This window comes from Ischnura elegans, chromosome 11 (assembly GCF_921293095.1).
Source record: "Ischnura elegans chromosome 11, ioIscEleg1.1, whole genome shotgun sequence".
Classification (NCBI taxonomy): Eukaryota; Metazoa; Arthropoda; class Insecta; order Odonata; family Coenagrionidae; genus Ischnura; species Ischnura elegans.
This window is the reverse complement of record NC_060256.1, coordinates 95,241,360-95,265,361: the sequence shown is the minus strand read 5'-3', so window position 1 is coordinate 95,265,361 and position 24,002 is coordinate 95,241,360. Positions and strand designations below refer to the sequence as shown.

Genomic DNA, 24,002 nt, shown 5'->3' with positions numbered 1-24,002 from the left:
ACATCCGGCTGCTACAGTGAGCGAAAAGTTTTGATAAGAAATGATATTAGTGAAAAATAATAGTTAACCCTATAGCTTATTCAATCATATTTCCTTATTCACTTCTAAGGCCATGCAAATCGACGGCCGAGATGAGAAAATAAAAGAAGAAAAATGAAAGGCCTCGGATGGTTGAATCCCGACGGAATTCTCGAGTAATTGGTATCAGTTCAAGCAATTACATGCACTTGCCGATTACACAAATGAGAAGCGTCTATTTCAACTGTCAAAGCGAAATATTAAGGAAGAATCCCGGAGTCTTTCTTCACTACACCATCCGGCTGATAACATCAAGACAAGGCAATCTGCGATTAAATGGCGCAGTCTTAAAATAAGTACATTATAATGCTGACAAGGCCCCGATTTTTTTTCGGAGTTTTCTTGCGGGGAGAGTTACGAAGACGTGAAAACTCGATCACAATCGCTATCAGCCAACGTTGGGACGCAAATTATTATGTTCACTAGCACTCAATGCAAGTAAATTAATGAGAATTCGCCTAAATGTCCATAGGATCACAATATGACCAATGCTCCGCTGCAGGGAACAATTTATGACCATCCAATATGCAAGTAGCATTACGAAAACTAGAGCACTTGACATCGCAAACGAAGATGAAAAATTTAGACGTATCTCGTTTCACAGCAGCTATCGGACCCCTTAAAGCAAATATGCGGTGACGATTGGGGACGAATTGGAAATCTAAAACAATATATCCTCACTATCGTCGTATCTTTGGGAGCAACAATAAAAGCATAATGTAGTATAAAACTATTGAATAAATATCGGCATAACTCGAAGCAAATTTACTTGCATCTTAGACACTCAAATATAAGGGAATTGCAAGTGTGCGAAATAGGAAAACGATAACGTATTCGTAAATGGCTTGTTTACTTACCTCTTAACTCGACGCCGGTCTCCAACGAAATGACGATTATCGAAGCTCCGACCCCGAACAGTCTCCTGATTGAAGGACGTCTATGACGTCACGATTAAATAAGTCCGATATATTTTCGTAAAAACAAAAAACTAGAGTTCCAGCGTTAAATCAATAAATATTATTAAATTTAAATTAATTTTAAAATGTAATATTTAATTTCAATTCAATTAAAATAATTTAGTTTTCCAAAACAATTTTCTTCCATTGCAGTTTCAGTGAATGGGCCATTTTGACTTTCCGACGGTTTCAATACTCTATTCGACCAAGTGCTATCGGTACAATGTCATTTCCACCCCCACCCCAGCTTAACGGTCACGTTATCCGTCACCTGACAATGAGTCGCTCTCTTACGTCATTCCGCAAATTACGTCCGTAATGCTACAGTTGTACACCAACGGACACCGTCCAGAACACCATTAACATCGGTGTGACGTGCCAATGGATGCAGAGACGTGGCTCTTTGTTGGACATAGGGCATACGCTGGAGAAGTGATTGTATAATAGTCATCTGTTAACTTTTTGGTCTCATTTGTTTATTGAATCATTTTATCAATCTATTCCCAGGATGTGATGTAGATGGCGATAAAATTTAACATTTGCTGAAACTATGGGATTCATACGATGATTAACAGGTAAACGCAATTTCCAAAAAACCTTTCTCGTGTCGTTCTCTTTTGTGTTATTTTACAGTGACGTTGGACTAAGCGGTTGTCTGGGAATTGATCCTGGTGCTTGTCAGTGGTGCTGTCTCGGATTTGAGCATAAAGGGAGAAGAAAATATGCGGAATCCTGGTGGGAGCATGCAGGCGGAGCAGAAATTCACGGGACTAATCGAGATGACGTGAGTGAAAAAATTAATTTTTTATGTTCATTCAAGTGAAATTGTAATTTATCAAGGGGTGCCAACCCCTTCTACGACGGCTCATTCTCACAAACCTGACGACGAAATCCTAAAAAAAACATGTGCGACTCACTTTCCACCCCCACAAATTTTAATTTGTTTTCATTTAGGTCAATTATTTTTCACAGACTTTGCACTGCATCCATCGAAATTGATATTCTTGGCAATATTTCACATTGATGTGTGATTATCTTAAATGTAATCGGGGCGGCTAAATGGCTCAGTGGATGTGAGGACGGCGTAATAAGAGGTTAACTTTATAAGAACATGTGTGCGTAGGATTCCGTTCTGGGGAGGGCATTTGTCTTTAAATAAATTCTATTTGTGACTATTTCTTTCGCTAACTTTCATCATTTTCCACATTAATACTTAGGTGGTGTTTCAATGTTGGCCTTTTGTTATGGTAATTGCGCGGCTCTTGTATTTAACGAAAGAGAAAGATCGATATATTTCAATTAAATTAGTTCATACACATGTCCTCCACCGATGCGGCATAGAAGTGACAAGCGATATTGAGACCGATTTCTTCCTTCCACGACCTTCAGTTCTACGGACATTCGTAAGAAACCTTTTGAGCCCCCACCTCCAATCTCGTTTCTTGAACAGAGGTCCTTAACCGTTGACCACAACTTGGAATTAATGACCTTGCCTCCTACTACAAATTCCTAAGCCCCCGTTTCCCTACAGCTGATTATGTTCGTTCGAAGCAAGGAATAGCGTCACTTATCCTCATAGCGACGGTTCAAGTCCACATTTTCAAATACTGTTATGAATATACGAATAGAACCGAAAGAGGTCCTTTCATACTTTAAACATAAAAAAATAATATGTTGAAAATGTCTTTATGAAATAACAGCAGGTTAATGAAGCCATTTAATATTAACTGTTCACGCAGTATTTCACTGAAATATTCATATTTGTGTTTGTATGTACTATGTGGTCAATTCATCTTATGTTCCGCGAGAGAATTCACAGTATCGACGGTCCTAAGTTTTGTCGACCAGGTTAATAATGCTCTGCTGCAATTCGTATCCCACAAATATTCCCATAAATTGGAAGTAAAGTGTAGCTAGTGAATTATAAAGTGAGTAAGATCACTTTATGTATTGCAGACTTTCAAGGTTGCGTAATGAACGAAATGTTAATGTGAGAGATAGAAATCAAGAGTATAAATTCTTGTTTGGATGCTTTCGGCTGGCAGATGCTCATTACATTGAGTGATTATAATTCACGCTCATAATATTCATCTGAATATATGAATTTACATGAATTTATTAGGTAGTGTTTGCATCAGAGATCAACTTATGATTGTGTGTGTAAATTATACTCATGGATTCGAATTCTAGATGTTCGCATTAATGACGCTGTTCTGTACTTCGACGCTAAAGCCTTTTCCAAAAAATAATCGAGTGACGAGACTAATTATGGATCAGAACAAATCGTGCGTTAAATCAGAAACTGATTTTAGAGTACTTAATATTTCCTCAACATTTTTCCATTAGGTAGATGGTGGCTATTTCACTTTACCTCATATCACGTAATGGCTATGATTAGTAGAATTACAGAAATTTAAGTCTAAGCGAACCGAAATACCCTCTTTAAGAATTTTTATTCCATGGCTACATAAATAGAGAACAACGCCACGCCGGGATGACGAGCACATGATCAGATTATAATGTATACATAATAATAAAATTGGGTATTGGAGATAAATGTAATAATTAAAAGGTAATAAATAGAAGAAGAAAATTATCGTTACTTGCCTGTTTCCTTGGATTTTAAGAAATTTACCTCTTGGCACGAGAATTAAGCCAAATCCTAAGATCCATTATCGTTTATAAGGTTATTCCTCTTTTGTAACTCTCGTGATAACATAACTAGCCACAAATTGTAACACAATCACCACAATATGCTCCCACGCATACACAATCGAACACACTTAACACTATGCCATGCGCTGATGCAGCGAATTCCCAATTAGGATTATTTTTACTCCACATAGACCACTGCACTTCTTCACAATGCCCGACGAACAATTTACGTGTTTTGGTTTAAATCGCCTCCTTCGTGTTACTTGAAATGTGTATTACTTACTTCACAAGACGGAAAAGAGACACGACTCGGTAATAAAATTCTACGCACTCATCACACGGTTATCCAACAACTGGACTATATTATGAGTAGCTTCGCACCGATGCCAAACTTTATCCCCCCTCAACACTGTATTGCGTCATGTCTAAGGCATAAAGACTCGACCTCATGCATGTAGGGTTGGTATAAGACGGCAGTTCACAGCTTGTTTTCTCCGAAAGAAATAAAGCCAAAACGACCAGTTGAGTGGGTGCGATGTCTCGTTTTCAACCACACGTGCTAAATGCTAGCGATTAGTCATGAATGCTTCGTGTGGAATCAAAAGTAATTCTTCCCTTCGATAGCATTGACAAATATAGTGTGAAGCGAGGGATAATAGACCAGCCCTCACCACGGCATACGATTAAGTCGACTCTCAATTAGAAGTATGCGATGATAAAAAGACTCACGAATGCGCACAATAGAAAAACGATCGTAAGAAGAAGCATAGGGATGGCTAGGTTCTAAAAACACGTATCTGGAATTCATCCATTTTGAAACGGGTATTTTAAACAAAGAGTTATAACGTTAAAAAAATAAAATGCAAGCGAAGAACAACTTTTTATTTGCAAATGAATGCTTCTTTTTCAGTTTTATGAACTTTTGGCTTTTAATTTCAGTATGTAAGAAAAATATATTAATCTTTTTTTTGCTCTCCTAAAAATTTGCTATTTTTGAGATACGTGTTGTTTGAACTTCGCCATCGATAGTCGCTCAATGAGACGCACGAAGTGGACTAGGCGCAATTCTTGGGAAGTACCCCGGCCCATTCACGTTTAGCCGGAAACCTTTGGCATATTCTAGTGTAAGAGGCACGCATATCACAAAATATAGGATTCTATGAACTGCTGCCACTCAACGCGCATTTAAAACGGCTTTGCAAAGGGATAGCGTTCCGATTTTCACCTGGAAATAAGATGATATAAGTGATGTTAATTGAAATTCATATTCTAGACGACATGGTCCATTAAATTCTTTTCCCTTTCACGTTATTCCTCGCGATAGTTTATAGTCTATTGCAAATCCCATGGGAATAATCGATCACTCTTCATTCAACGCCGCGTTACGAGCGTTTTCGAAAACTGTTTAAAATGCCCCCCCAACAACAATGTAAACGGAGCGTCTATGAAGAAAGATTTTCGAGCATCAAACTTTTATTACTTCCTCAACTAGTACTTTATTTATAAAATCTTAAGTTCCGGAACTCATACCCACATATCTCTTCCAATCAGGGGCGCAGCTAGGAATTAAGGTTGGGGAGGGGGGTTTAGGTGCAACTAATACCGGGGTGTTTGGGGGTGTGTGGAATACCCACCAGGATAAGCGGTAGGTGCGAGATTAGTAAATTTCGGAAATTTAAGATAAATAGTTCAAAATGGTGAGTTTTACGACTTTCTGAGGGATATTTTATTAATCCTTACACTATTCTATTAGTAATATCAATCCAATTAAGTAAAATAGATTAAACATAAAAATTTCTCTGAGCTCTGGGGTTTATTCCCCAATCCCTTAATCCCCTGCGCCACTGATTCCACTCACTATTTTCAAATAAGGATAAGCCCTCTCCGCGTAAAATTTCCGATGCTTAAAACTTGTTATTAAAGTAACAATGAGTAATCATGTTTTACCAAATGTTAAGAAGCGCATTTTTTAACTTTTTATTTTTATACAGTACTTCTACATCTACATAATACCTTGCAAACCGCCTAAAACACGTGTAGTAGGGGGTATTAGGACACCAGCCGTTTAAAGCTAAAAAAAATGAAGCGCTCTAACGAAGTTGGGAGTAGCGTTTATGAAAGGCCTTTATGGTTCGGGGGAAAAACGAATTCCCATATCTATCCGTTCGGCAAAACATCTCTCTTAAGTACTCCCTAATGAAGAGAAATCGAATCACATTTTCTTCATCCATTCAAATAGTAAGAGACTGTCTTGAGCCGGACTTTAATTAGGACCGTTTCCCGACAACCACGTCATCACTATAGTTTTGATTCGTTGTTTGAGTTTAACCGTTGTCGAAGCCGTCCTGAGCCGAATCGAAGTGCTCAATTTTTCGCTGAGAGGAACGACGACCCGGCCGAAATTAAGCATTGTCCTGAACTAAGTTAAGTATATACAGTGAGAAAGAAAGTCGGAAGAAGAAACCCCAACACGGCGAGTAGACTTGTAGGTGAGGGGGGGAGAAATTCGCGGCGAAGCGGGGTTGCGCCGCTACCCCGGCCACCGTGGCGTGGCAATCGCGTGACGTCAGGATAACAGCCAATCGGCAACGACTAGCAGACAACAGCAAACCGTTTGTAATCGTTTGAATCTAAACTGATTGCCTTCGTCTCACCGTTGTCATGCCTTTGGATACGGCGCGCGGAAAACTGCTGATAACCCTATCAAATTGCATTCATTTCCTCGGAATGAACGTCTGTAAGTACAAAGTGAAAGAATCTTGTAGTATAAGTTGGCCATTAATGCACTGTACGATATGTCACATAAAAACAATCTGTTTTTATGTGACATATCGTACTTAGCGTATAATATTCTTATGTTCTTGGAGTATCTGTGGATTTTTTTCATTAGTGTCATGCTATATATGTGCTGTAAATGGTGTTATGACGGGGTAAATGCAAGTGCAAAGGGTGGGGACTTAAGTACTATTAGGGCATTATTTTCTTCCATGCGAGAGACAGTCATTCACTATAAGATAATTTTCCACGGGAGTACCCTTATATTAGGGAAGCTGGCGTGATGAGTAATCCCTTTGAAGATAGTCCTTTCTACTCCTCCAACACTTTGGCAAAGATATCCTATCTTTATTTCAGATTTGCGGGTGAAAAAATGTTCACCATCGATGACCCTCCACATCTCCTGAAGTGCCCACGAAACATGTTCATGGAATATGACAATAAAGAAGAGGTATAAACATTAGCAAATACTTCAAAATTGTCAGTATTATGTAAATAACCATAATTAATTATAAATTTTGTTGTAGATGACAGTTGGTGGTGTAGCTATTACAAGGGTTGGAAAATAGACCCACAATGAGGAGACTAAAGAATCTGAGTGGAAGACACTGGGAATATCGTTCACTTCCCCAAGATATCCACCTCTACTCTTAATCCTAGGTGAAGAGAGAAAATGAAAGGGAGCCTTGCCGCCCATGCATTCTGTCGATTACTGTCTTCTCCATTTGGACATTTTTGTTCGGTTAGGTGAGTATGATTTCATACAGATTTGAGAAACTGTAAATAGATAAATTTAGTAAGGGAGACATCCATGTTATTTTTACTGTCTATTGCAGGGTGGATTGATTAAGGTGTGAGTGTGACTGCAGAAATCGTTCAATTCATAAAGCAGTTTTGCAGCTTTAATGGAAGTGCCCAACAGAAGAACTCGAATGGAAATCTTGTGGCCTCTTGCATGATAAATGTCAGCATCTGGAATTTTAGGAAGAAGGTATTGAAAAAGTTTATATATTTGTGATTCGCCAATTCTGTGCAGTCTCTATAGTGGGTATTTCTATATTATGTTATATATTTTATTTATCAAATTGCATTTCTCTAACAATTTGCATTTCTCTGACCAAGCATTAGCCTGTACCTCTCCTGATGTTTTCACAAAGTTGTATGGTATGGTTTTTTGGAAAGTATCTTTCCCTGTTACTCATTTAGTCTGTTTAATTACTCATGCACCAAGATTCAATAGAACACATCAGTCAGATTACACAACATAGCCAACATTCTTAGCACACCTTACAAAATTATTCGGTACATATAATGGCCTGACTTATTTCAACAATCAACGATGGGAATACCATTCAAGATATGTATAAACATACTGTTTCCTGTGTAAGATGAAGGAGATATTATTTCTTTGTATCTTATGAGATATTCTTTTCTCTGTCTTTTAGGGAAGTGTAATGAAACTTTGTCTTAAGGCCTCACCCTTAGTGAGCAAGATATGAGAAATATTAGTGAAAACAGTAGTTACAGTTTTTGCTACCAACTTTAATAAAATAACCATTACTTAAAGACAACGAGTACCAAAGCCTCTAATTTTTGCATGGCAGTGGTAATACAGCCAACTTTTTGAACAGAGGACAGTAAAGGGCATCATGTTTTTTAAAAATTCATAGCCTAAATGCCTCTTTTTTTTTGATCTATAAAAATGGCCATTGTCTGAGACGAGGAACTCCAATGTATTCAATGAGATAGGTAGAGAAAGTATGACTCACTTTTTGCATTTTTCTTTCAATTCTCCAAAATTATTGTTGCTGTGAGAACAATATTGGTGTCAACAGCATAGGGAATGGATTGGAACCATTTATTTGTAGAAAACTATTTATATGATCATTTATGTCTGAAAGTGATAGGATAGGCACAGGGAAGGAGCTTAATGGAACTCCTTGCTTCAGGCCTGTACCCAGGCAAATGAAAGTTACACCATTTCCTGAGGTAATGACAAATTGAATATAGTCCGACAAGTAGGTTTCAATCAAAATTAGCTATGACACAAAAACCATCAAGTCAAGTTTATTGAGTATCAATTGGTGGTCCACAGTGTTAAAAACTTTTGAGAAATCAAAAAATATTGTAGCAACTTCCATTTTATTATCTAGTGCATTGATAATCTGGTTTTCTAAGTGATGGATTTCAGAAGATGAGATTACTGTTTCCTGCCCTTGGTATTTATGGTTAGGAAGTAAATATCTATGTCCTTATTGATGTTGGGGGAATATGAATTATTTAATCAGTATAACTGCATTTATCAAGGGAGATATTATCGTGGGAAGAAACGGATTGCTAGACAAGTGAATCTCATCTATTTGTCAGCATAAATGTGAAAATTATAACTTCATATCTCAAATGAAACTTGCCTAAAGGAGGTAGTAAAGAAATGCTGCCTTCGATTTTTGGTAACCAAAACGGTTGTTCCATAAGAAATGCACAAGGATAAATGTTTTACCACCCTAAACACTTAAGGTCACTCAAAAAAATTTTTCAAACAAAGGAGTGGATACTGCTTTGGCAAATCTGGACAGCTTTTAATGGAAATTTTGAAGCATGTAGTAGGGCATTTGCAATTTTCTGACATTTTCCGACCTTGAGTTTTACATGATTTCAATGTGGATTGTACGCCCCTAAAATTGATTAATTTGGAAATTCCTAGTAAGTTTACATGGAGACTACTGTTCATTATTCCAGACTTAGGATTCTTTTGAATGCAAAAGTGTATTTTTTCCATCCTTTGAAATAAATAAATAAATATTTAAGGCTGGGTAAATTAATCAAATTTCAAAGTAAGACAGAGAGTTGGGTTTTTCTGTAATCAGAAAAATCTTTCCCGTTCCCACCTCATTGTTTTGTTTGCTTTTATTTAATAGTTCAGTCAGACTGTTGAAAAGTTACTGCAGTCAAAATTTTTAAATACACGAGTGTTCCTACTGCTAATTTGCTTTGAGTTGTATTCTCACGTGTAAAGATTTTTTAGATTAATTCATTTAGTCATTCATTTTACATAACAAATGAGGACCATAGAAGCCTAGGGGGACTAGTGCAATTTTTTTACATAATAGCTGATAATTCTTGGTAATTAATTGCACTTATCTTTCTTGGTTTCTAAGATCCTCAATTATTCAGTAAAACCTCTTTACATCGCAATGGAGGGGACCAAAATTTGGGCAATTTGATGTTTGGAGGTAGTTAGGCTGTCTCGGGAGTATCTCCTTGGTATGACAAGTATTTTATGAGATAAAGAGGTTCACTACAAAGAGGTTTGATCTCTGCATTTCTCCAGGGTTTTCTTCCGCGTCAGATTGTTGGTTGACAACAGTTTCAACAATCTGACGCGGAAGAAAACCCTGGAGAAATGCAGAGATCAAACCATCGCCACGGAAACCTACGCTCTAACATTACAGAGAGGTTTGCCTATAAATTTACATGTAAAACTGACCGCAGGGGTGGTATGAAGTGTGGAGGTTTATGATGTAAAGAGGTTCACTGCATAGAGGTTTTACTGCATATGTACATAATCCTAACAGCAAAACACATTTGAATTTTTAAGGGAGTCTTAAATCATGTGACATTATTGACAATGGTAAGATATTTTCATAATAATATGTTTTGTACCTTGGCTTTACTTCAACTTCAAAAGTCACCTCAATTCATGTGATATGTAATAACATCCCTTTCACTACAGTAATTTCTCCTGTGTTTAGAAATTTTGATTTGATTACTAATTTTGTGCAATATGGATTAAAAACTGGAATGAGATACCATGGATTAGTAGTGGTTTTCTGTTCATCGTACTCTACACTGTACAGTGCAGTATAATCTCCTAAGTTTGATATATGATAAGTACATTTGAGAGATTCAGCCATAATAGTGTGTGTGGAAACCAAATTGGAAATAGGAAAGATTCACTTTGTTACTTTTCATTGATACGAATGCACTTTGAGATATGAATGGATAACTGCAGCTGAAAATTTTTCCAACCGGTTACAGTAGGCTATATGCTTTTTGAAACATCCTACTATGTTTGGTAGGTAGGCAACTAAAAATCGTCAGTAACAATCCCGATTTGGTTGACAACCGAACATCATCTGTAGCCGACCGGGTTCAGTAGGCTACCGAGAATCATCTGCCTGAGTGAATTCTTCCCATTTCCAATTTGATTTCCACCCTTACCAAAATGTCTGAAGCCTTCTCATTTAAACTCAACTGATTTGGGCGTTACTTAGTAGAATGATGAAATATTCATGGTGAAACAAAAACAAAGTACTGTTCCAAAAACTTTTTATTTGGTATCAACTATCTTGTATGATGTTGGGCACGATATGGTGGAAGTTTTAATATTAGTAAAATAAGACATTGCAATATTTCCACTGACTTTTATTATGACACTAACATTTCGTCATTACAAACAACATTATCAGGTGTTGCTTGGCCATACTTGATAACGTTGTTTGTAACGACGGAACACGTAGTGTCATAATAAAACTCAGTGGAAATATTGCAATGTCTTATTTTACTAATGCTATCAACTAGTTTCAACATCATTACCAAGACAATTTGTCTTGATAGCATATAAAAAGTTTGTGAAACAGTATTTGGTTTTCGTTTCAACTTCTAATTTAATTATATTGCATCAAACGTAGGACATTATACTGTAGTACACATTACGGTATATAGCCTGATATTTACTATAAAATTTTGTACATTAATTGTTATGATGGAAGCTTATTTGTTAATATAATGACTACATTTTCAATGTATAAATATTATTTTAATGTGTGTTGGTTGTAACCCATGTTTATTGATTTGAGCTTTCCTAACTTTTTACAATGTTAGTTTAGACTGGTAGAACGTACGAGTGGTACATAGGAGTTTCGTTCCAATTAATTCTTACAAACTAATCCTTATCCGCTTTACGTGTGAATTTTGTGGACTCCTGTCCTGCTTGTTAAAGAATAATTTCTGTTGTAATAACGATTTTTCATGTACAGACACCAGCTCAAAATAAAGGCTTTTGAAGCGTAATCGGATTTTTTACTTATTTGAAGCAGTAATACCCCTATCCTTATAAGATCCCTACAAAATCCTGTCCCTAAATTCGCGCTGGTTAAAGGGAATAAGAAAAAATAATAAGTAATACGTAAATACAGCAATATATGCAGACGACATTGGCAGTCAATTCCGATTGGCTGTTATCCTGACGTCACGCGATTGCCACGCCACGGTGGCCGGGGTAGCGGCGCAACCCCGCTTCGCCGCGAATTTCTCCCCCCCTCACCTACAAGTCTACTCGCCGTGACCCCAAAGTAATACATTATCACCACGTGTTAGGAGGCTTCCTGCCTACCACGCAGCCCACACTGACTCCACATGCGAAGCACAAGAGGCCGAGTCGACGTAATATTGTTACGGATGCGCTACGACGTAATTTTCCCTTTCGCTTCAAAAGGCCTCAAATGTAAATTTAAAATATAATTTTCCTCTCCATTTCATTACAAGACTAATCCTTTACATAATCCCAGCTAGGAAGCTTCATGGTAATCGCTCGAATGCCATGACGTGACGTTGTATTCTACAGTGAAAAAACGATCAACGCCATTGAAGTGGTAGTTTTTAGAATCATTTTTAATTCACTGATTATCCCTTATTTCATTCTGAAACCAAGAAATGCTTTAAACGAGATAAGTACTGACAGACTACGTATCTCGGGCAATCGATCTATTCGGCTTTTACTCGGCGAAAATGTATGCCGAATGTATATTTACAAAGATTGTGTATCTTCATTCACTCAGTGACTTGTTGCTCTACCCCACATATGAAGCTTGACGGCAATAACTATGGTATGAAAACTATCCCGAAATGTTTTGCGATGCACCAGTGCAACGGTAAAAAATACACGTTGTTCACGGGAGCTATTTCCACGCGCGTCGCTCTTCGGTTGCCATAGATCAGCGGTTCCCAAAGTTTTTCTTTCCGCGACCCATTTTAGCTCATTCTTTTTAGCCGCGACCCCATAAAAATGGTCGTCCAAGTTTAAGTACGTTGTTCGCCATATTATTAGTATCTCGCGACCCCTTTCCGAACGGCCTACGATCCCCTTGGGGGTCGCGACCCCCACTTTGGGAACCGCTGCCATAGATGGACTGGAAGACGGAGGTTGATGGATGAGGCTAACTTCGTGCTCGGCCGCCTGATTTAATGGCCTCGCGCGCCGAATAAACGAACGCCATTCGACTCCCGGGTGTGATGTTGTAGCAGGATGTCAAGACATGGCGTCTTGAGTCTCGAGTTGGTTGTCGCAGACCAGTCCCTGGGAAGGTTCACTGCCTATGAGTTCTACGAAAGGAGAGGGGGAATAAAGCGTTTGTAAAGTCTGGCCAACAGGGTTAACGACAGTTTTGTGGGCCCCCTTGGATCCTGGTAGACAAGATCTGATCACTGCTCGAGCGCGACCCTTTCCCTGACACATCCTCGATCTCAAAGAAATCATCCGCGTCCTCGGGAGACAGGCTTCATAGCGTGAAGTTAGTCGTACCGATATGACCTGTCTTAGTACATTTTACACTTTACTTATTTCAATACTCAGATGTAAATTAAATCAATCATCGTACTCCGCACTATTGTGGGGTTAACTGCGTCTTTCAATCTAATTTTTACGATGAGAAACAATAATCTCACGAAAAGTTATAAAATTTTAGGCGATTGCTTCTAGAGAATTGGCAACGCCGCAATAGTGGGAGGGGGAGTTCTTTTCTTCGTTTAACGATGTAGGAAAATATTTTTACAATGTTTTCAATTTACCACAATGTTTTAAAAGCACATGATCCAACGTAGAAGTAAGCCTTTCACTTTTTTGCAATGTTTTTTTTTTGCTTTTTTTTGGACGATAGAGCTCCTGAAAATCAGCTGATTTGCTTTTTTCATTCATTAGATGCTTTCTTCACATACTGCTTTTTTTTAAATTTATCGTTTCTGTCGGACCTTGGTGATTGGTCAATCCCTGCCAAAAACCCTGGGGGTGACACGAAGGGTATTGTGTATCATGAAAATGCATTGGAACGACCAAGAGAGCAATGAGGAAGTTCTTAGAATATTAGCAGAGAGGAGAAGCCAATGAAAACCTTGATATAAAGAGTGAAACACCGAATCTGAGGCATGTCTTGATGCATGAAGGCCTTATAAGGGCAACCGTCGGGGGAAAAAAATGGAAAATGGATGGTAAAAATGGAAAAGAAAGTCCGCTTGTAAAACATGTGTGGAGAAGGTTCAGAAAAACGTGAAAGAGAAGAAATACGTATCATCGAAAATATTACATGACGGGAGAAGAACATAACAGGAGAATTGATTTGAGAGCTGCATCAAACCAATCTTAGGATTCTTGACGAGTGATGATGATTATGAAGTAAATTCCAGAAAGTTACGCCCTAAATAATAATACATAAACATACATACATAAACTCAGAATATGGACACACATGAGCTGCTATGACATTTGCTTTCACATGGGCATACCAAGCGAGGGGCAGGAGGAGGCAGCTGCCCCCCCCCCCTATAAGTAAAACTCGCAAATGTCTTGAAGGAAAATAATATTTTTTCAAGCAAATAATTTAAAAGTAATATAGAGCTGTTACAGTTCCTTTAAATTTCGATTTCATTTACCTTTTCCATGCTTAAATCTTACCTACAACTTGGACAACCATGGCTTGCCCTCCTCCCCGCTAGTTTTCATTCTGAGTACGATCTTGTGCTTTCATGCGAAGAAACTATTCATTATATCTTAAAGATAACGATAGAAATAAATATCAATCTGTTTACGATAGGCAGAAATAATTCATCGCTAAAGAAGTGCATAATGAGTTAGGATTGTGGCCTGAGTTAATATCATGCGATATCGAGATGATATTACTCTTGGCGATTGAGCGGAAACGAACGTTGTTATGAAATTTTTTAAGTGTCCCTTTTACCCAACTCTATTAATTTTTCCTTTTTTAGTAGTTTGCATACTCATTGTTCTCAACACTCCCATTTTCATTTTTATTTGAAATCATTTCTGCACATTAAAATTCATCATCAGTTATTCATTGACATTAATAAATATACCTCTAACGTGATAAAAATGCTGTATGAAATCTCTTTGGCATAAATACTTGAATATACTCGAGTAATATGTATATACTCTAATGAAATCACTTTCTTAACATTTGCTTCAAATGCTTCCCTTGTAAATTTCTATTCTTACCATCTGCTAGGTTTTCAGATTATACTTGTATCTTGACTTTATTTCTCCCAACATTTATATCTCAAGTTCAAGTATGCATAGCCAAGTACTCCCATCGGGATTGAAGTGCGAAGGATTAATAAAAGCAGTTGACAAAGTCAAGTGAAAACATATTTTATTTAAGTAATCAATTTACATAGATTGATTTCAATTTTATTTAGAATGAATAATTGTATTGTTTCAACAATTATTGGAGTAGGTACTAAATTTATTAGGATTAACTTCAATTTTGTTTGTGTTGAAAAATTGTTATGTTCCACCGTTTCTCCAGCGCTTTCCATGCCGAACCCAGGAGGCCTCGCTATCCTGTTTAATGTGACTCCCCTTTGGTTCCGGTCAGGCCTATACCTCGCACCCCCGAGTTCAGAGAAGGACCGTGACCCTCCTCTGGCCCCGTTCATCCTTATTCACTCCACAGCTTGCTGACCGAGGCACCACTCGCGAAAGACCACCTCCATACTGGGGGATTTGGGGGTCCTCCTCTGGAATATTTTAGGTAATTCCATGCCCGGTTATGGATTTTGACGCTATTCTGATAAAAGTTAATAAAACTAGATAAAAGTTAACAAAAAAGAGCAATTTCATAAGAAAAAATACTATGAAAAGCTTACTACTACTCATAGCTCTTAAAATTTAAATCATGTATTATGGTTCTAATATCTTTTTAGTGAATTAGAATTAAAACTGCATTGAAATGAAAAAATACCTTTAAAATAACCTTTCAAAAAAGTATCAGGTTCTCTTTTATCTTCTGACACCTTTATTTTATTTATTTTTTATATGATCTTTCAACTCTGAATATGTTTTAAAAATGAAGCAACAAAGGAAAAATTAGAATTTTATAATGGCAAAAACACATTGGTTCAAGTAACCTGAGTCTTTTCTATTACAGCTATGTATCATACTAACGCTTCAAGATACGTGTTGTGGAGGGCCCCGAAGCTCAAGGGGGCCTCACTGATTGCCGACCAGCTGACCTGGCCAGACCACCCCTGGGGACAAATGATGATTAGCAGAATGGCCGATGGGATGAGGGTGCATCAGGGTCGGAGGATGAGGGGAAGTTTGTTGGATTCCTTCCCCTGTAGGTTTCTCAAGCTGGCTGCTGTCCACGCCTGTGAGGATTGAGGATAGGCACTGGGGAATACATCAAATTGGCCATTTAGGAGGGAAGGAAGTAGAGAAGATTGGAAGGAGATGCATCATTGGGCCCCCTTCTTCTCGAGGCATCTCAGGCTTTCCTGGAAAATTGATTGTAGGATGAGACCTTGGGTGTCCCATTGGATATAACGATTAATTTCTTCCAACCTTTTTAGAATGTTATCTGCCATCATTTTCACGGTGATCGAGCAGCTACAAAATATGTTTAAATAAAGTGAATCCATGGTCAGGTGGGCTCTGATTGTTCCGTTTATTAGCAGGTTTGTTTTCTTTCTTCTATAAGTTTTTCTTACATATACTCCAGATGTCAGGCGTTGGGCTGAGTGGTCACCATTTATTCCGCTTCCCCAGTGGATACCATCCATGTCTTCTACTTTAGTCACAAAGCCATTTTGGGCTAATAGGTAGTGTTAGAATCAGTGTAATTTTGTTTTCCTCTCCCCCATTAAAGCACGTAAAGCCTCATCTCTTCCAAGCTTTCACTGAAAGAAGCCTCCAGTATCAGCAGAGGACCCTTGCAATCCTTGCGACTTGTAGCCGCAACTGTCTGCGCCATTCAACCAATCCATAGGCTTAAGGTTTATTCTGGATATGTTCAGTTCATACTTTTGGCAATTTGAGATATCATGTACTGCAACACTTTCCTCGTTTCCTGGCGGGTATGCGACATAAGCACGGGATAAAGTGATTTAGATGAATCTCCGTCAATAATTTGATATGTAAACATGAATTGATATGCGTAATGACTGTGTGTTGAATATGCATGTGCTGAATACCTTCCAAAAGGCGGCTATACACAGTGAATGATCACGTGATCATTCACAGGGCGGTGCGAGCAAAATAGAACATGTTCTAATTATCACTGGATGATCATGCCCATGAAGGTGCATTCGCGAATTGTTGTCATACACGGTGAATGATCATGCGCATGATCATGCGAATGAAATCATTCGCCGTGTATAGCGGCCTTAAGATAACCAACCAACTTGTATTATGTATTACCATTTGCAAGGAAGTATACCTTAAGTGAAAAGGCCATTTTCTTACCTTTCTTCAATCCGCCACTACTGTCGAAAACCCTGATATCAACGTCGGATGATTGACGGTCAGTAAATGCTCAAAAACCTGCTGCGGGAAAACGCGTAAATAGATTGCTCAGTTTGAATATGGCGGGGAAGTTAGAGAAATAGCGCTGCGCGCAAATCACCTGATTTTTAGGAGCTCTATCGTCCAAAAAAAGCAAAAGAATTCCATTGCAAAAAAGTGAAAGGAAAACGGCTTACTTCTACGTTGGATCATGTGCTTTTAAAAAATTGTGGCAAATTGAAAACATTGTAAAAATATTTTCCTACATCGTTAAACGAAGAAAGGAACTCCTGGTAATCGCGAATGTGTTCTACTCGACGGACTCCCACAGCTTAAAAGTGGGGGGGGGGGGAGAGGTTAAGGCGCCTTTGTCTTCCTCCCCTCCCACTATTCCGTCGTTGCCAATTCTCTGGAAGCAATCGACTAAAATTTTATAACTTTTCGTGAAATGCTTCTTTCTCATCGTAAAAATTAGATTGAAAGACGTAGTTAACCCCACCATAGTGAGGAGTGCGTGCTGAAAAAACACTTTGGGTATGAGATTCGTAGGTTTGGGTGTCACACCCAAACCTGAGATGAAGGAAATGACTTGCCCATACATTTGGATGTGTCACCCAAAGGGAATGGATGATGAGGATTTGGTTGTTCCAACTACTCCTTTGATTGCTGCATCCAAAGAAGATGGACGAGTACTTTGGGTGTGAGAACCAAAGCGTTGGGTGGCTCATCAGAACAACGTTTGGATCCCGAATGAAAAGTTTAGATCACCTGCCCAAAGGATTGCGCCCCTACTCCTTCCTCCCACCTTTTCAATCCCATTACACCTTAATATCGTTCTTTTTCTACCCATTTTGAAATAGGCCACTAGGACAGTGCAACTAAAAAAATGAAAAAACCTAGCTCGGTGGTTGTAATAATATCTATTATCACATAATTCAACATAGGTATTGTAACGTGCGTGGGTGTAAAAATAAATATGCCTATTTGTAGAACACAAGAAAGAACATTTATTCCCAATATATAAACACACAGTTACATTTAAGTCACTCCAAACACACAATTTTTCTCAATCCCTTCTTGTTCATTTTTCTCTCCTCGTCAATAACCTGCGTTGCCAACGCTCTCGATAATTATTTCGCAAGGATCTCGATGAATCCACCGTTAAAACAAACGTATAACGGCGAGAATAACGTTTAAGAAGGTGTACTTGTAAGTTGCTCCACTTGACCATAACCGTGACGTATACGCACGACAATTCATGCCGCTTCTGAATGCATTTTTTGCTTTTGTTCGGAGAGGTAGTAAGCGAGATTAGGATGAGCGCAGGGGTGTTATTAGGAATAGCCAGCCGTTATGGGAAGCGGCGATAAGGCAGCCGTTCCACGAACAATCAACAACCACGAAATAGTAAGAATACGAGGAAAAACGTAAACAAATTCTAATGTTACCATCTACGAAGATACCTTCTGACATATTATACGACACTAATGTCTGGCTCCAAAAATTGTCCTTCTAAGAATAAAATGGCGTCCCAGAACTAATTTCTACGAGATTTGAGAGTTGTATCTCCACGGCGAGAATAACGTGTAAGAAGGTGTACTTGTAAGTTGCTCCACTTGACTATAACCCTGACGTATACGCAAGACTATGCATCCGCTTCTCACTGCTATGTTTGCTTTTGTTCAGAGATGTAATTTGCGAGAAGAGGATAAGCGCAGGGGTGTTATTACGAATAGCCAGCCGATTTGGAGAGGGACGATAAGGCAGCCGTTCAGTGAACAGTCAACGATATAGTCAGAACGTAAACAATTTCTAATGTTACCATTTAAGAAGAAACCTTCTGACATAACATACGACACATATATCTGGCTTCCTAAATATCCTTCTTAAGGCAAAAATGCCGTCGCAGAGACAAATTCTTTGAGATTGGAGACTTTAATCCTGACGGCGAGAATAATGTGCAAGAAGGTATACCTGCAAGTTGCCCTAATTTACTTTAGCTTTATCCGTTCCGCGGCAACTACTTCTCCATTTCTTAATTCTTTATATTCCATTGTCTGGCGTGGTACTCACATTCAGCTAAAATAGTATGAGCGAAGGGGGTGTGTGTTACATATATCCCGCATGTGTGGTGAGGGACGATAAGACAGCCATTATGTGAACAGTTATCAACCACGAGAGCTGCAGAACGCGAGGCAGAACGTAAGCAAATTCTAATTTTTGTTTTGTCTATAATTCTATCACCACGGCTAGTCCCGGTATACTTTGAACAAGTCTAGAGCGAGCACCTCTTTGTGTTCTATGTCCGGGCCTGCTCTCCGGCTGTGGCGCTGTGCGCACGATTTGGACTGCTTGTGGCATCGTATGCTCTGCAGTCCAGCAGCATCTTGTCCGGTAGTGTCCGAAAGTATCGGTAGCCTCGGTAGCTTAACAGGCTAAAGCACTCGGCCGGAAATCGGGGGATCCGGGTTCGAATCCCGGTCAAGGCGAATTATTTTTTCTCTGTGGATCTTTCGCACGATTGTGCATTGCGGGTGACACCCGTAAAAGTTATCACCGCGGCTAGTCCCGGTATCCTTTGAACAAATTCTAATGTTGCTATTAATGAAGATATCTTCTGACATAAGATACGACCTTTATAGCTGGCTTCGAAAATAACCTTTTTAAGGCGAAAATGACGTCCCAGCGGCAAAATTTTCGGTATTTGCAGGCTTGTATTACCAGGGTGAGAATAACGTGTAAGAAGGTATACCTATAAGTTGCTCCACTTGGCTATAGCTGTTGCCGTGAAAGAAAGCAGCCCTACTTGACTTAGGCCTTTGCATTTTTCGGACGACTATTCATCACCCTACTCACTGCTTTGTCTGCGGTTGTTCGGCGAGGTACTTTTCGAAAAGGGGATGAGCGTAGGGGTGTCATTACGAATAGCGAATAGCCATTGTGGGGAGGGACGATAGGGCGATCATTTATTATCTAACAAGCACGAAAATTCCAGAACGCGAGGATATACGTAAACATATACTAATGATACCATTTAGGAAAATACCTTCTTACAAAGTTATGTAACAAATATCTGGATTATAAATGCTCTTTTTATGCAACGTTTACCTCTATGACCTTTGACCTCAGTATTAGCCTCGGAGGTCAAATAGTGGACGAGTATTTGGACTATACAAATGACTTGGGCACCCTTTAAAACCCATAGATCGACACGTTTGATAGTATCCTGTTCTTTTTGCCACCGTTAAGACCTTTACTGTGACCTTACTGGGTCAACGGTTGAATTTTCGCGAATATAAGTGTTTTTTTTCTTCGATTTCTTCGTGTCCGAAAACCTAAGAATACATCTTGATCAATGAAATTCAGACATTTTTCTATCTCGAATTCTTTAACATTGAAACCTCATAAGGCAAATTCAAAATTTTGGTTTGGGACCACATCGTGAGGTAAAAAGGTCAAAACTGTAAAATTTTGCTTGCACTCAACAAAACGAAGAACCTTTTCCCATATGTATGCCAATTTTGAAAAATATTGCTCGATGGGAAGTTACTAAAATTAGAGGTCAAAAATGACACACGACCTTATGGATAGTCTGTATGTAAAGACAATTTTGTAAAGGCTCATGAGTCATATTAAACATCAGGAATGGGGCAAGCGTTGTCTTATCGTTTTTAAATGACTACATTATTAATTAGGGCTAAGTATTCCTAAAAGAGGGTTAGCTGATTATAAAGGGTGGATAAAACCCGATGTTGGCGTTTCCTAGCGAACAGTTCATAAACTGGTGAAAGGGGTCACACATATTGTTTAATTATTAGAAACTTATTTTTCTGCTAAGATAAATGTTGGCTTTAATTATTTGTTAAAAGCCGTTTACTTCACACTTTCCTCGATTTTCTCTGTTGTCCTTTAAGACTTGAAAACTCATTTTCACATTTGTGAATATCCATGATATGTGACGTCAAAACCCTGACCTACACGTACGCTCCTCTTGTTGCATGTATTTTAGTTTCGGCCTACATTCATTTTTTCACCTTAACTCTTCCCCCTCCCACTCCCCTCACTCCAATTCCATATGCCCCCACCTCCTATCTTGGCCTGGGTATATATACCGAGAGAATTTTTGTTGGATTGCCTTGAAAATGACACAAAGTGTCGAAACCATGGTCGGTCGGTCGTTAAGTGTTGAATAAATAGTGTGGAAATTACCATTTGTGTTTATATCATGGATATAGTAATATTCCACAAAATCAAGACTGAATCAAGTTGAATCACAAGAGGAATGCTCCGCGGCCCTTGATTCGGAAACTGTGGAGGAAGAAGAAGATGACATGTGTGGATCAGCAATTTCCATTCAGCAATTATTTTGGTTGTCAGGAAAAACCAAGGATCCATTAAAAGGTTGTCAGGTCATCGTCTAAAGTAGGACTGATGTGCACCATAAGAGAAATGGGGTGTTTGAGGGAAAGTCAAAGCCAAAGTTGACCAATGTGCATTTCTCTCATGTGTTGCTCTTTCCCCAGTTAAAACCAAATAGAAATTGGATTGGGGTGATATTTTCGCCACGGATTTCAGTGATACTGAGAGTGCAGGTGAAAGATATCACTATAGGACCTCAGGTACGGAATTTTTAGGTGACAACGATGGCAATGACGATGAGCTCATATTAAGAGTAGGATCCAGATGCATCGTGAGAAAAGCTCCCAAAATGTAATAAGAAATATTTTTAGAAAATATTCATATTTTAATGTTACTTTAGGAAGGCCTTGAGTGCAAAAGTAACTTATCAACACCTGAAGACGTGTTTATTTTATTGATCGAAGTGCGATTGACTGATTCTTTCTGCAGAATAGGAAGTGGCTTTGGAGTTTTTGAGTCACAAGCTGGTAGATTGTGTTGGAAATTCGTGGATATTATCGCTACTAAATTGAAACGATAAATAGTCTTGGTGGCTCAGATTCCAGTCTTAAAGAGCTTCCCGTCGCCTTCCAGGCAAGGTATTTTTAAGTTGAAAGCATCATTGACTGCTTCGAGGTGGAAAATAAGTTCACCATAAGACTCTCTACCGGACTGCCAAAAGAATACACATTTCACATGAGTATACGCTTTCGCCAATATTATACGCAAGTCTCACTTTGTTATGAACTATAAAACATTTCAGATGCACATCAGCTACCTTTTCATTTCTCGGCATCGACTTTCGGCGCCGACGAAGTCTTAAGCTTCACTAAAATACCCTGATATCATGATGGAATCAGTAAATGGAAGCTTGCTAGGATCAGCCTAAGAATAACCATATTCCTTCATTTTCACGCAATCTATCGCTTTCAATGAAGGAGAAATACATCAAATAATAGCCCTGAAGTCACAATTAACAACTCCGATACGTCTGCACTTCAATAAATGAATCATAACCACGCCGTCGCTTGTATTCAAGTAGGTATACTGCATATATGCAACCTCTACCATGGCCGTGCCGCCGTGCCTTCTCGTACTGAATAATAACGTCACTTTTCTACCAGCCAATAATCGGGCGTTTTCCATTCTCACTTTTATTTGAAAATTCTTGTGAACTTTGATGAATTAAATATCGCAAACCACGTCATAAATAATAAAAAACTTTCACCGTGGTATGCAAACATATGTTTTTATATAATTTTGGGGCTCTTGATTATATCTGAAATATATGCAAGTTCCCTATTCATATTCTCAAAAGAGCTCCTCTGCCTGCCAAAGACTCAACTACGTGCGCTGATCCAGTCTTTTCACGACGTTGGACGGCCTTGTATACGAACAAGGTATGCCTGGAAACACATAAAACAAAAGTGACGTCACAGCTCTGAGAATATGGCCGCCGGGTGATTCAGCGCAATATTAATTTTGCAAATTTTGATAATTAATACCTCACTTAAAGAGTACCTCACTATTCTCAGACTCGGAATTTAGCCTAATTGAGGTTTAATTAAACGAATTCCCAAAAACGTGAAAATACTCTATTCACGAACCTTATTGTCGCCGTTTCGAGGCCGCGCCAGACGGAAAAAATATCGAGGCGACGAAGGCCACGACAATTATTTCGAGTCTTGTTGATCCTCGATTTTCAAGGAGTGCAACTGTAGCTGTCATATTCAGAAGTTCATAGTTTCATGCGGTTGTTTCGTGAGCTCCTGTGAACCTTTTAGTTATTTTATGTGAAGAATCGTGATTAAGTATTCGCCATCACGAATCTCAGTCACAATAGAACAATATTTTTATAGCGGATATCACAGACCCTAAATGTTTGAAGTCTCTCATGAACTCCAGGTAACTGATTTTGGGTCGTGTATATACGTGCATGTTGATTTTCTGATTGTTATTAAGGGTCGTGTTATTCATTCTGTTGTATGTTAGCTGTGTTTTCTTCTTTAGGTGATCGATGTAGTTATGCTGGAAAAGAGGAAAATCTGTGTAGTATAATTGAGAAAATGATCTACTTGATTGAGGCTTATTTTATTTACCTATACGCATGCTCGCCAACATCGGAGCAACTTACCGTTGTCGAGATAAATGAGTGTGTTTGCATTTAACATTACGTGGTGATTCTCTTCGAACTTCATCATTTATAGAGTACCAAGTACGTTTTACGTATGTATGGATAGTATGGGTATCATAATGATAAACCAACCGACGGTGTTCCTTCTCTCAATATTTAAGTCAATTACTACTGTTGTTTTTTAAATGACTTCCTCCGTGGACTTCGGGAATATCAATGGATACACTTTTTCAAAATTCAAAACAAAAACACAGCCTTAACTACCGACACTGGAATTTCGTTCCACCGAAAAGGAATTTTGTTCAGGGGGGGTCCAAAACCAGAGAGAAAATTTTTGAAAAACAGGTTACTTAGTAATGGGTGTTATACTAATCTTAACACTTTTCATAATCGAAAAAACTTAATTTGTTAAAGAAATATTTTGTTAATTAAT

At 38.5% G+C, this 24,002-nt stretch overlaps 2 long non-coding RNA genes across 2 annotated transcripts; both read left to right on the top strand.

The window, feature by feature from the left end:
* The first annotated feature begins 1,370 nt into the window (after positions 1 to 1,370).
* Positions 1,371 to 16,207, top strand: LOC124168327. Its single transcript, XR_006866907.1, has 3 exons — positions 1,371 to 1,818; positions 15,062 to 15,286; positions 15,683 to 16,207. It is a non-coding gene; the product is annotated as an uncharacterized LOC124168327 (long non-coding RNA).
* LOC124168326 lies at positions 6,511 to 7,341 on the top strand. The gene is made up of 3 exons (XR_006866906.1): positions 6,511 to 6,915; positions 6,992 to 7,211; positions 7,301 to 7,341. It is a non-coding gene; the product is annotated as an uncharacterized LOC124168326 (long non-coding RNA).
* Positions 16,208 to 24,002: the final 7,795 nt, after the last annotated feature.